Genomic DNA, 14,364 nt, shown 5'->3' with positions numbered 1-14,364 from the left:
GACTTAACAGCAGGAAATGTAAAAAAGAAAAATCATAATCAAAATCTTTGCAAGCAGGAATCTTGTCTTGCACTCCTGACCTCGAAACACTGATTTTTTTTTTTTTATCCCTCACATCTGCCTAAGGGTGTTAAATTGTAAATTGACACTGCAATGTGCAAATGCAAATGAATATACAGCAATTGCAGTACACATCATTGGAAAGATGAGGGAACCCCTCTTTCACAATTATGCACTTTCTGGAACAGGACTTGACTTATCTGGAAAAACTGAAATAAAATATAAGCACACTTGGCAAATAACCTTCTATTTCTGCCAGAGACTAAATTCAGGTCAAAGAGCGAAACCCATGAACTTACCAGACAGATCTGAGTAGTAGAACATGCAATGTATTCAAGAATTCAGTGGCTTTCATGGCAAAGTGTTTATTCTTAATGTACAGATAACATACCGCAGACTAGGAAACAGTTTATGTTCAGACTGGAACTCTCCTACCCTGTGCTGATTTTAGATTCAAGAGAAGAGCGGCTGACAAGAGAACAAGAAGCCTGCAGAAACTATACAGACATCCAGCAACTGACTGAAGGACTGGGAGCACAGCTGTTCAGCACTGGGCTGCTGCACAGCAAGAGAATGGAGCTGGAAAAGTACACTGTGAACAGACAGGATCAGCAGTACCTGAGCTCAGCCAGATGCTCACTGGCAGTGCATTACTTACGTGTGCAGGAAACAAGCGGGAAAGGCAGCACAGCAGGTCCTGTCTCACTGCCTGCCCTGCAAGCAGCCCTGGCCAAGATACAACATGACACCAGAGAGCAGGGCAGCCTGTCACCCGAGATGGCAATGCAGGGGCTTTTCATGTAAATATTTTAGCATTGCATGGTTAATCCTATGAACTGGTACAAACAGGTCCTATGCCAGAGGCTGAAACACAAGCCTGTCTAATTCTGTCCTCTATCTTCTCCAATTGACATTCTGTTTACACACCAAACTGCCTCTGTTGCTGCTCAACCCTCTCTCTTCATCAGAGGTATTTGGGTCTGTGTATTTACCTAAAACCTGCAGACTATATATTTCTAAACACTGGTGCGAGATGTTAAGGCACTGAAATAAGACTGTTTTGGCCAAAAAGACCTTTTCATTTTCCAATGGCCCATTGCACCTCTATCACCTGCAATTCGTATCACTGCCGACTGAGGTTCCAAACAACTGAGGGAACAAAACATTACCATTTTACTAGTTCAGGGTTTTCTCTGAAAAGAATGCTCTCTGGACATTCCTGTCCATCACCACCCACAACTCTTATTCTAAATCTAGAAAATTAAGTGAAACATATGTATATTCCCAGAGGCACGGCCTAGCCTTCTTTTCCCATTATATAACTGATGACTTTGATTACAGATTACAGAACAAGTCCTCTGACAGGTTCTCAACACTACGTGATCAATTTCATTTCTACAGAGGCACAATTACTTTAAAATTTTGCTACCAAAATACATGAAGCCTAGTCCTCCTCCCAGTAAAGTTTTTGACTAAGACCTAGAAGTAAAACCAGCAATATAAATCCAGCAATATAAAGTATCACATGAGACAGCAGCAGTAATTGTTTTTATACAAAGGCAGCTTACGTGCTTCAAAGGAGCACTATTTTTAGATGTTCATTTCTCAGAAATAAAGCTTATAACAACTGCTGCTAAACTTTAGGTTATATCTGCCAAGTTCTTCTAAAAAACAAAAACCTTTTCCTGTTGAATATAAGGGTAAAAGCAAAAGCATGTGTCATGCTAGCACGTGTGAATGTTTTATCACAAAAGTTATTTTAAAACAGTATTTTTACAATCAAAACATACCATTAAATTCTAAAGCCAAGTTTGAGTTTTCACCTTGCTGAAGACAGACTTTCCCTGAAGGCAGTCTCTGATACATGTAAACCATTGAAATTAATCAAATCAGATTAAATTCAGGACCACTGACCCAACCTACAAATCTGATCAATAAAAATGATTCAATGCTTCAAGGAAAGAAAGTACTTTTATGTCTATTGATGTATTAAGTAACAAGGACTGACACTGACTGTACAAGTTCTATCACAGGCAAATTATTTATTAAATGTATGTCTCAGCAAAAATTAGAAGTGACTAAAAATTTCTAAGAAAATATTTCAAAAAACAACAGTTTATACCATACATTTCCATGTAATGTTCTAAGTTCTGGGGAAGTGAGACTTGATTAAATTATTATTTTATAGAAAAGTAGACAAAAACTGTTCTCAGACAAGAACTCAGAGCATCTATTATTTTGCACTGTTTTAATGGTGTCAGACTACAAAAATAGCTGAGCTGTCACAGCCTTTGTCTTCAAATTTATATTCAGTACGTATCAACCTAATTGTGAGACAGGAAGAGCGTTTATTATGAAACTTTTCTCTGTATACTGATTCTGGAAAGGAAAAAGCACAGCATTAAGGCCTGTGATCTCCTTGTCTTTTGTTCTTTAATAAGTCAGCCAAAAAATGAAATTAGAAAGTTGACACTTCTAAACAAGTTTTTTTCAGATACCTCCTAGAAACATCCCAAAGAATTTAAAAGTAGAGAAAGATTTTGCTCAGTATTCCTTATGCACATTACAACATATGTATTTCATTCATTTTATCATGACAATGGAACTTTAAAAAAAATTTAGATTGCACCTAAAAGTCGGGAATACTGAAAAATTTTAAACATGATTTCAAAAAAATTACATTTCTGGGAAGGATTTGCATTGACTAAAGGTCTTCAAAGTGTTTATTCTTAAAGTACAGGTCTTCAAAACTACTGGGCCAATCTCTCTTAAAATACATATGGTATTTTTAATATTTAATTTTCACTTCTTTTACTATGACATACACTAGGCTGTATATTAGACTACCAAATAAGCTTTCAAAAATGTTTTTAACACTTGTAGTGCAACACACAAAACTTGACATTGTAACTGCAATTTAGACAATTACCCCACTGACTGATATTTTGATAAGAAATGCTTAGACTAGCCTATTACAATACAGCATCAGTTTAAAAAAAAACTATTCTGAGATGACACTTCAGAAGCACATAGGATGAAAGGCAATCTATCCTTACACTTAGCATTCTTCTAAAGCAGTCTTGGTAAAACAGAGACTCATTTTGATGAACTTTCTTAAGATCATGCTATTCACTCCTTCTGTCTTTTCTGCTCCTCATTCCACCAAGAACATTATTTTTTCTATTGTCCATAATCACTAACAAGCAAAGCGCCAGTTAGACTGAGAGGAATACCTTTTTCCTCTGGGACTCTGATACAAAATCCAAAAATCAAATCAAAAATCTAAAAGTTTTTTGACATTCAGCCCTCCTGCCATGAGAATCTAGTAAATGATACATGATACTACATAATATTCCAAATGTATTCACCAGAAAAGTATCAATTCAAAGCAAAAGCGAACAGATTCAAGTCATTTAACCCTCTCCCTGCAAAAGCATCTTCACAGTCATGTCACTGCACAAAGGCACACTTAAGTTACTCACTGAATTTCTATCCAGCTCCCCATCAACCGGCACGTTCTCCATGGTGAGAGGGCCTGTTCTCTGTCTCTATCAGTTAAAGTTCTTCCATCCTGCTACTTGAGATCCTAGAGAAGAAAAGAAAAATGTAATAATTTAATTCCAAGGGCTGAAATCCACTAGACAGTCATACTTTCTCTCCCCTCCGTTTTATGAGGCTAAATAGTCTCACATGGTAACAACCTCTGTGTTTTACAGTACCTTGCAAAACATGAACATTTACCCAGAGAAATCAGCTAAGGAATGGAGAGAATAGTTTCAGATAAAATGGCCAAAACAAAAACTACTCACAGAGAGAAGCACTTACTTCTACAAATAAGGAAGAGTTATGCAAAAAAAAAAAAAAAAAAAAAAAGAAGAAACCCACAGGTTTTGCCCTGTATTTCCCGTTGTTCCAGAGTTCCCAGCAGCACACTGCTCCCCCCCCACAGGCATGTGCACACCAACTGTTTGGGTACAAAACAAAGCTACTCTGGAGCAGCCAGAGCTGAGGGCTTCCCAGCATAACTCCAGAAACAGCCATGTATTGCTTTGCAGAACCAAAACACAAAAATTAAGTAAGTGCAAGGCAGCACCTTCTGTGGCACAGCAGGCACTCCTCTGGGGGTCATCACACACAGCGAGAAAGCAATGCCTCATTCCCTAGGCATTTCCTATTTACTTTTTTTTGCAAGAGAATGAAATCTACAATGAATCCTAGTATCCACAGCATATTTAAAGGCATTAGCGAGACAAGCACACACCCTGGAATCAAGCAAAACTCAGTGGAAAAGAAGGGTTTTAACTGATTTGTTAAGCAAGTCTCAGGAGAGGCGCAGATCAAACTGGGATGCCTAGTGAGATGTTCAGCCAGAGCCCATAGCTCTCTGTCCCAGACCTCCATCCAAGAGGAGAGCAGGGGATGAGGGGCTGTGCTTACCTGTTCGGAGCAGTGCAGTTGGTATCACACAGGGACAAACCCTGCGCTCCCACCATCCACAGAGCCGCGCTCACTCTGCCCTTCCTGCCAGCCACAGCAGTGCTTCAGCACAGAATCAGCCCAAGGACAATTTTCTTCTCTGCTTTTGTCTTGGGTGGGGTGAGGGGGCAGGAAGCAGCTAAATTACAAACTCAATTGCTAAACCAACACTTGTGCAAAATCAGGGGTAGCACAGAGATGGTGATATTTTTTTTACACTATAATGTTTGCATATTGTGTTTAAACTCCACATCAAGGTAATGGCAAATTTTAGTAAAAACAGATTAAATGAAGACAGAAGAGTGAGCTGGGAAGACACATCACAGTCCCTGCAGGGAACCTGAGGAACATCCTGAATGCAGGAGGATGAGAGAAAGGCAAACAGATAACCAGAATACACAAGATCTTCTGGTTCAAGGTCTGTCCCAGGAAATAGACACTCATGAAAACAAATGGCACTAAAAAGAATAACCATTTATTCTACTGCTCTCCATGTTTTATTATAATTGGGATTTGGGTTTGTATTATGTAAAGCAAGTTAGAATTTTCCCTCAGGAAAAAACATACAGTATTAATACACTCTAGGTAATTACTATAACATATGCCAGTAAACCACAAAAGGAACCATTAAAAATAGTTTAACAAAACAATTGTGTGCTAACAAAACTGCAAAGTTAAAAGTTTTCTATGGCTTAGTCCAATGAACTAAGTCCAATGACAGCCCAGTGAGGAGGACCTTGCTCAAGCACCTGAGTGATTAACTGAGGTGGCACATAATTGGGAAGCATGGCTAGATGCTCTCATGTAAATTAGAAACAGTAGACATCTGAAAGGAGATGACTACAAGTTATTAATTTGCATTAATAAAAGGAAAGATGCCATTACCACAGAAAGAGGAATTCACCCTGAAGCTCTGTTTCCCAGAGCAGCAGGCACTGCAACCCTTACCTTCCACAGCCAATATGAGATGCAGACCTGGCTGATGATTTTTGATGTCTGTTGCTTCTCATCTCTCCCCCACACACTCATTTTAGGTGTTCTTATTAGCGGGAAATTCAGCAACACCAGACTGCATGCATATGCAATTTGCAGAAACACCAAACTCTTATAAATAGGATGAAAAATGAGTGGCATTACAAACAGATGCAAGCACTGCTATTTAAAGCAGGTTTTCAGCTTTTTTTAGTTACACAAACTTGTAACCATACTCAAGTTATCGGAACGAACAGATCTTTGCTGACAGGAACATTCAGCCTAAAACACTTTTAACCCATTTTTATATTTAACATTTTTTAACTCTTCATTTTTATTGTCAATGCTCCTGGTGTATTCTGCTCCTCCATCTGCTCACATGATGACAGCCTTCCTTATCTAAGTCTCAAGAGCAGCACCATCAGACAGATAGATACCCAATGGTCTAATTCTCAGCATTCATGATCAGTTGTGGTCCCAAAGACTCAATCCAGCATGCTCTTAAAGGCTGCAGAGAAGTCTTCTGGGAAAAGGAAGGAAAAAATTCTACCTGCTCCTGTTTAAACAGTAAAGCAGGTGCAGAAATGGTTAAGGACTACCTTCCCCCAAACTGTTTAGCTTATGAGTAGACAGCCAGCTTGCCTTATTTTTCTTGGCAAAATGAAGGCTGAAAGTGAACAATATTGCTTCTGTTATATGCCAAAATAAATACAAAGGAAGGAAAAGGGCTCTCTCAGCAAAAGGATACTGCCAAAGAGTCAAACAAGTATGAAATTGGAGAACAGATTTATTTTGAAAATTAGAGAATGTTTCTAACCATCTGAGCCCCAAGGCTTTGAAATAATTTTCCAACCAATGTAGGGAAGGGGAAGTTTCTTATTTGTAAATGCAGCCAGGTTATTATGAAGGGTGATTCCACAAGCAAGCTCTTTTCTACTTTAGCTAATCCAACCATTAGATTTGAAGATACAACCCCAAATGTATCATTTTATTGATCTAGGTTTTTCTAGCTTTTGGGGAATGTTCATGACATGCTTTTGCTGCTCTCTGTTACATTCACAAGTGTTTGCAGTTTGGTCAGCTTGAGGTTTTAATTAACAAATGCTCCTTCACACTATTAATTCTTAAAAGCCTAAGTGTTCAGACGGGTACACGCCAAATGAAATTATTTCAAAATGACTCTGTAATGACAGCCAGCTAGTCAGCTATTTTTCCTTTATAGACATTGGATACAATCAGGCACACACAAAGGTATTACTTTAGAGCACTGTACCAATCAGACAAATCCTGCCACAAAATAAGCTCTTTCTCTCCGACTGTGAAGAAGGTTGAACAAATCAGAAATGTATCTTCAAAGCAGAAGGGAAATGTTTTCCTCTTATCACACAATCCATAACCTGTCCTGTGAACACTTGGAGTGCATCTTGTTTTTGCTGATGACACCAAAGTGTGTGGTGCAGCTGACAAGCTGAGGGAAGGGGTGCCATCCAGAGGACCTTGGCACACTCCAGAGTTGGGTCTGTGTGAACCTCAGGACATCAGTTCAACAAGGCCAGGTGCAAGGTCCTGCACCTGGGCTGGGGCCACCCCAGGACAAATACTTGCAAGCACAAATACCCAAGGCTGGGGGGAGAATGGGTTGAGAATTTTCTTTTCCTGAGGAAAAGGAATTGGGGATACTGGTGGATGAAAACTAGACATGACCCAGCAACATCTGCCTGCAGCCCAGAAAGACAATGTATCCTGGGCTGCATCAAAAGAAGCGTGGTCAGCAGGTCAGTCCACCGGGTCATTCACAGATCTACTTCACTTTCACAATGTTTATATTTGATAGTAGAAAGAAATTCTTTACTGTGAGGGTGGTGAGGCACTGCAACAGGCTGCCCAGAGCAGCTGTGGATGTCCATCCCTGAAAGACACTTAAGATTTTTTTTGAGAGCCTTGGTTTGAAGGCCAAGGAAGTGTTCAAGGCCAGGTTGGGTGGGGCTTTGAGCAACCTGGTCTAGTGGAAGATATCCCTGCCCATGGCACGGAGATTGGAGTTACAACATTTTTAAGGGCTGTTCTAACCCAAACCATTGTGGGGTTCCATGGTTTTAACAGATTGCTTCAGCCATTGGTAGTTTTTTAACTATTTGGTTTTCAGTTCACTGGACCTTGAGAATAGGAAAATCCTCCTTAGATCTTCCACAGAAGGAAAGAAAACACATCAATGAAAGCTACTACTCTGCATGAACAGGATCTTTCCTAACTATCTACACACATACATGCTAAAAAGTCCTATGGGAAGAGGTAAGAAGACAACTCCCATCATTTAAAAAAAAAATTCAAAAGCCATAAAATGGATGTCTCAGTATTGTGCTGTTACCCAATATTCTCTTAGATATAGGTACACAACCACAGATCAAAAGCTGCACAACTTAGGTGCCACAGCCATGAGAGAAACTGTGGTAGCAAGTTTTTGTTCAGTCCTATAGAGATCAGTGAAGTGGATATGACAGTGTTCTGCATTGATTTATTACCTATTCTCTGTTAACCAGATTACATAAACTTTTATTGCAGGGTATGTTTAACTAGATAAAGGGGTTATTAGGCAATGCAAGGCCCCTTTTCTGCCAGCATAACAAGAGCTCATCACCAAACATATTTGTTCTAGACAGAAGAGAGTTTAACCCTGACACCATGGCAGTAATACAATTGGTGGTATATTTATAATATTAAATTATAATCCAATTCACAAAAGGACTCTTCCTCCCCTTCTCCCACACAAGACTAGCTTCAGTTCAAACACTTCACTAAATGGGGAGAGTTTCATCAAGAGTCCCCAATGTTCCCACACAAATTCCTGAATTTCAGTCAAGGTGCAGCCACAAAGTGCAAGTGGTGGAGATGACCCCTGAATCTAACACATTTTCTTTTTAGTCAATGGCCAAGTTACTTGAACACCTGCACAGTGCATTATACAGGCAGGTTTTAGCTGACTTCCTAAGGAGCACCACTAGGGTCCTTAGAGCGGGCAGGTGCACTGCAGCATGGTTTTGTGACCTGTTACAGTATCAGAGCCCTCCTGCGCTCCAGCACCAAACCAGCCCCACCATGCCCTGCCCCTGGCTGCCTGTGAAATGGCTGCTGCCTCCTGACCCAGCCTTTCCAGAGGGCAAGTGCCCTCCTGGGCTCAGACCTCCAAACTGACTGAGCTCTGCTGGATGCCTGCTTTCTTTCCCTAAAGCCAAAAGAAGTAGAAGCATTTAAATTGCTCAAGATGAGTATCAGATGAGAATATAGTGTATTTTTTTAAGATGACACAAGCATAACAATACATTTACTTTAAAGATCAATGTGGCAGCAAGTAAAGGCAAGGCATACTAGGAGAAAAGAAAACAAGTTGTTTACATTGATGTCAAGAAGGATAAAAATTCACCTAAGTCTTTGCTGGAAAGCAGAATCACAACAGCACCCAAGAAATGCTATTCCACAGGGAATCAGAGAATAGTCCAGGTAGGAAAAGATCTCTGAAGGTCATCTTGCCCAAGTTCCCCTTTGCAGAAGGATGTCTAGACAGCTTTTGAATATCTCCAAGGATGAGGACTACACAAACACCCTGGTCAACCTGTGCCAGTGCCTGGTCGCCCTTCCAAGTCAAAAAGTGTTCCTGATGCTGGGATGGAACTCCCTGTGTTTTTGTTTGTGCCCACTGCCTCTTGTATCATCACTGAGCACCACTGGAAAGAACCTGTATCTGCCACTTTTATACCCTCCCTTCAGGTATTTATACACATTGATGACTTCACCCTGAGCCTTCTCTTCTCCAGGCTGAACAGACCCAGCTCTTCCAGCCTCTCCTCATACAAGAGATGATCCAGGCCTTTGATCATCTTCACAGCCCTTCACTGGATCTCTCCAGCACATCCACATCCCCCCAGTACTCAAGAGCCCTGAACTACCCAAGAGCTCAGATGTGAACTCAACAGTGCTGAGCAGAGAGGAAGGACAGCTATTCTCAATCCGCTGGCAGTGCTTTCTCTAAAGCATTCAGGAGCACCATGCATCTTCTTTGTGGCAAGGGCATGTTACTGATTCATGTTCAGCTATCTGTCAGGAAAACCAGGTGAACTCCAGGTAAGCAATTCTATAAGGTCCACAAGGAAGCTTAAGGTAACTCTCTTGACAAAGGCATCTAAGTGCTAAAACAAACCAAAAAGAACAAGTTTCCTAGATATTAAGATTTAACTATAACAGTTATGGCTACCTACAACTCCTAAGAGGTATAGATCTGTTTCAAGAGATTAAACGAAATCTGTACCCAAAATCTAGCAAGGGTGATCAAACAAAGGCTCTCAAAAAAATCTAAGTGTCTTTCAGGCTGTCCTATGACTGCTGAAGGCACTTTCACTTTGCTCTGTGCAGCAGGGGAGCAGCAATAGCACAGAAGGCAATTGAGGAAGCATGTCTTGCTCTCAAGGCTCTTTGAATACAGTGCACCAGAGGAACAGAAGCCTTCTGGTTGTAGCACAAGGCCACAGATCATCCTTCTCAGCTAACAAGTCTGCACACCAAGTACACTTCATTATCAAGCTACAGATCAGGCCAGCTTCTTGCACATGACACAGTGCCACGGCATGCCAAGTACCCTGTGTTTGCTGAGATCAGTTCCAAGAAAGCGGGAACTGAAGCAAAGTTACTAGTAAAAATGGAGGAGAAGCAACAGGGTCAAAAAAACCAGTAAAAGATCTGGTAAACAAAGAAACCACAAATTCTTCTCGACTCTCAAACTAACATTCTTAACTAAGAAGAACTCAGAAGAATTAGGAACTGGTTGTATTCTGCAATTCTAAAAGAGAAATCTGAGAGCTGAGAAAATCTCTAGGTTCAATTCCTACTAATGTGAAGTCAGTCCAAAAAGGAGAACTTGACAAAACCAGTAATTATATAGACGGCATAGATGGCAAACTGCATAGTTACATTAACTCTGAATTGCAGTATTTGAATACTCAAAAGTCTGCTGCAAATATAAACAAACCAGAATCAACAACTGCCTCAAGTTCCCCAAGTACACTGTGATCACTTAATGCTATCACCCACCAAATCTACCCTTATGAAACACTTCCTTCCACCCTGAGTTTCATCACCTGCCTTCTCATTTCCTGAATAAACAGTCCACATGCAGAGCAAGCTGTTTCCTCTGCTTCTGTATTGCTGTTTTCAGAAGGGAAAAAACCATCAAATACCAAGCCACCAAAAAAACACAGGAAAGCTGAAATGTTTAAGAACAGGACTTGAAAACATCTCTCATCTGGAAAAAACCCTGGGACAGTACAGATATCTCAGCTATCTTTTGAGAGAATTAGCTGGCAATGAAGGCCAAGGAAAGCATAACAAACTTCTGAATGCCCACTGCAACTTCAATAATTACTACCATAAGCTGGGTTCCACAAACAAACTTGTTCTGAAAAATGAAGGAGTACAGCAAATATGGTAAGAGTCACATCCAGGTACTAAATCCCAACATTCTCTCTAAAAGCTCGAGTTCCTAGGTCCTGGAGCTCTTTGCCACTGAAATACGCTTCAAAGCTCCCTAACTTATCCAGGTCTTCATGACAAAGAATCTGCAAGACTGTTCCCATGACTCAAATCAGTTGGTGGTCTTAATGGTAAAAATGTCTATTTCTTCACTTACAGGTGCTCTAGTTACCTGCAGCATTATTCACTTCACCTCCACGAGCCACTTTTACCTAGGGCTCAGTCTAACTTTGGAGCATAAAAATAAGAGAGGCAATAAACCATTGATTTTGTTCATTCAAGAGAAAACCTATGAAGCTTCATAAAATATTCAGATTTTTTTTGTTTATTTCATTGTGAAGTAGGCAAAGAAGATTTATTCAAACCTTTCAACATCAAATCTAGCACTGCATTTTTACATACTTTTTTTGTTACTTTGCTACACTACTAACCAGCAAAATAGAACTAAGGGGGCATCATACACAACCATACAAGGTTAAATTGGCAAACGACAGTCTTGATTTTGAAGAAAAAAAGATGGACTAAAACTAAATGGTTAGAGACATGACAAACCATATTCCTTTCAGAATCCCACCCTCTGATTTTCTCCCACATCTGTAAAGTTACTAATAATAGTCTCTCACATGGTACTCTTTGTCATCTCCCATATTGGCAGCTGTATGAAGGGGCAGTGTGACACCCTCTGCTAGAGACAGCTGGAAGGGTTAGGAGATTACCAGTCCTCCACACCTGGTCCTTACCACCTCTTTCCCCACTGTGGCTGAGGTTTTTCTGAACTGCCTGTGGACCTGTCTGTGCAGGTGCTCCCTAATCCTCTTCTGTCAAGAGGAATCCCCACTACTGCAAATTATTTTAAACAGATGCTCACAAAATGAGAATCATTTAAACTGGGCTAGGTCATGGGACTTGTGCAGGCCTGGCACAGCAGGGGTGAGGAACAGCTGAGGGACACCACTCACCTCCACTTCAACCAAAACAAAACAGCCTGGATAAGCATGCACTGTGGTACAGCTACAGACTCCCCCAACACCAACTGCAAACTACTTCAGGAAATGAAGGGAATCATGACAAGGCAACAGGAAAAGCAATGTTGTTGTAGAGGTTTTTCTGAAATGAAAAAGTAAGATTAGTCAGCAGAGATGTTTCCACAGACAAGATGGATAGGTAGCAGAACAAGTCCTTCTGATGCTGATGCCAAAATGGAATCAGTTGCCCTCCTGTGAGAGCAAACAGACCTGGATGTCTTCTGCATGGAACTTTCCAAAACAAAACACAAGGCTATGAAAAACATTTTAAGAATATAAGAATTAATTAATTGTACTGAAAAAGCCTCAATAAGAGGATCTTAAAAGTCTACTTCAGTACATCAACTGACGCACCTAAACATTTTAGATATAACCAATCATAGATACAGAAATATTTTAAGTCTCATCTGCAGCTTAAGAATACAATTTACTCCATAAGGAATGACTTTTCAGAAAGCTGTTCCGAGAGTACTGATAAACAACTGCAAGTAATCATACTATTACAGATCAATGAATTATGAACTGCTAGATGAGCCATATGTGACTAGGTGAGTACTTCTCACCTACTGCCAATAAAGTAACAATGTGAGCTTAAACTACCCCAAAGTTTCTGTAACCCAGAAGCTGCAGTGATTTTGCTTGGACAAACAGGCACCAACACACAGACAGCACACTGCCACATCAGGTGCTGTTGCAGCCGACTGCCTAAATTAATCCATAAGATTTTCCATTAAATGAATAATATACTTCCAAAACTGAGCAAGTGCAATGACCAATTTTCTAATGGCAATTCTACTAGGTTTTTAGTCCATCCTTCACTCTATGTATTTTGCCACCACTGAGAACTGAAAGGAATGCCCAACTTATTTTCAAGGGTGAAAGAAACCTTAGGGCCTCTTTTGAATTCTTATAGTTATTGAAATGACACCTTAAGTGTCAGATCTTCCAAAGACCTACCAGTACAGGACCACTTTTCTGTATGCCAATGGTTGTTTCAGCAACGCAAGAACTGAGATTACCTCTAGAATGAGCATCATGAATACACTTCACACGAACCCAGTTAAGAGAGTAACTATAATCCTAACTTCTGCTCTAACCTGAAATAAATTAAACAAAAAACACCTCAAGTTCCAAGAACAAAAATATGAAAGAAGTCTTAACCCAGGCAAACAAGTTTCAGCTGAGCTGTGTTGGCTGGAATACAGTTAAGTTGTGTGGGAGGTTTCTAAAAAATGGGCTTTCTGCAGGCTTAAATACAGATATTTCAAACAGGAACCTTATGTTTATTCTCATATACAATTTAATTTTCTTATTTTAGCAGCAGTGTCTCTTCTTCATAATAAAACAGAGTTGATGACATAATAAATGACCTTTATTTAAATTTCTTTTGGCAAGCGCTACAAGGTAGCTTATACAAGTTCAAGATACAGGATATCTGTACAAGACTTTAAGAACAAAAGGTCAGAGTAGCCTACTGCAATAGAAAAAACCCTAGAAATCCTAACTTAAAGCAGCAGCAGGTTCAAACATGCAGCAATAGTATCTGGTTTACACACCATGGTTTATTAAAAAGCTTTAGAAAGTCTAATTTAGATTTCCATTGGTTATGCCAAGTTTGTTTTTTTTTTTTTTTCACTATAACACTAAAGTAAAACAAGCTGATGAACCCAACTTTTCTTTTTAGATGTCAGTGCTGTTCTACCTGATCACAATTCAGGATCTTTCATAGGTTTTTCAGCAGGGTTGGTTTTTTATTTGTGTTTGTTTATTGTTTGTGAGGTTTTTGGGGGGATTCTAGGGAGGAAAGCTGGAGTTTTTTGGGGACGTTTTTCACTGTTGTTCTGTGGGGTTTTTAAATACGGGAGAAAAATATTACAAATAGACTTCATACAAGGCTTAACAAGAACTAGTGCTTTTAGCACCAAACACCCAAGCTCATCTTCTGAAGCTACTGAGTAACTGCTGATCTACTTTGATTTGGAACTGCTGCAACAATCTTGCACAGCTTTTAGTTTAACAGGATGAGCCAATAATACTTAAACAACATATCCACAGGAACTGTACAGTATTGTTGCATTGCAGACTTGGCTAGTGATCTAACAATAAAGCTCTTGTTTACCTACCCATTTCTATATAATAAATTACAAGCTTCTGTGTACATTTCTTTGGGCAATGAGAAGCACCTGGCCTGCCACAACAAACAGCTGTGGATGAATGACAAGCATCATCAAGTGACAACTCATCTGCAATTCACAGCCCTCAGAAATCAGGTCGATATCACTGCCTAATGTAAGTCAGCCACTGCTCACAC

General features: G+C 39.9%; 1 protein-coding gene across 3 annotated transcripts in view; it reads right to left on the bottom strand.

Moving 5' to 3' along the window:
• Nucleotides 1–14,364, bottom strand: part of OSBPL8 (oxysterol binding protein like 8) — an 82,916-nt gene that overhangs the window by 50,529 nt on the left and 18,023 nt on the right. The window contains exon 2 of one of the 3 annotated variants that reach the window (XM_058804564.1): nucleotides 3,543–3,646. The gene's annotated coding sequence lies outside the window, so the exon portion shown is untranslated. Of the gene's footprint in view, nucleotides 1–3,542; nucleotides 3,647–14,364 lie in introns of those variants that run through there. The other 2 variants (XM_058804562.1, XM_058804563.1) reach the window with 2 other exon arrangements.

This window comes from Ammospiza caudacuta, chromosome 5 (assembly GCF_027887145.1).
Source record: "Ammospiza caudacuta isolate bAmmCau1 chromosome 5, bAmmCau1.pri, whole genome shotgun sequence".
In the NCBI taxonomy this organism is placed as follows: Eukaryota; Metazoa; Chordata; class Aves; order Passeriformes; family Passerellidae; genus Ammospiza; species Ammospiza caudacuta.
This window is presented reverse-complemented; position numbering and strand designations above follow the sequence as displayed.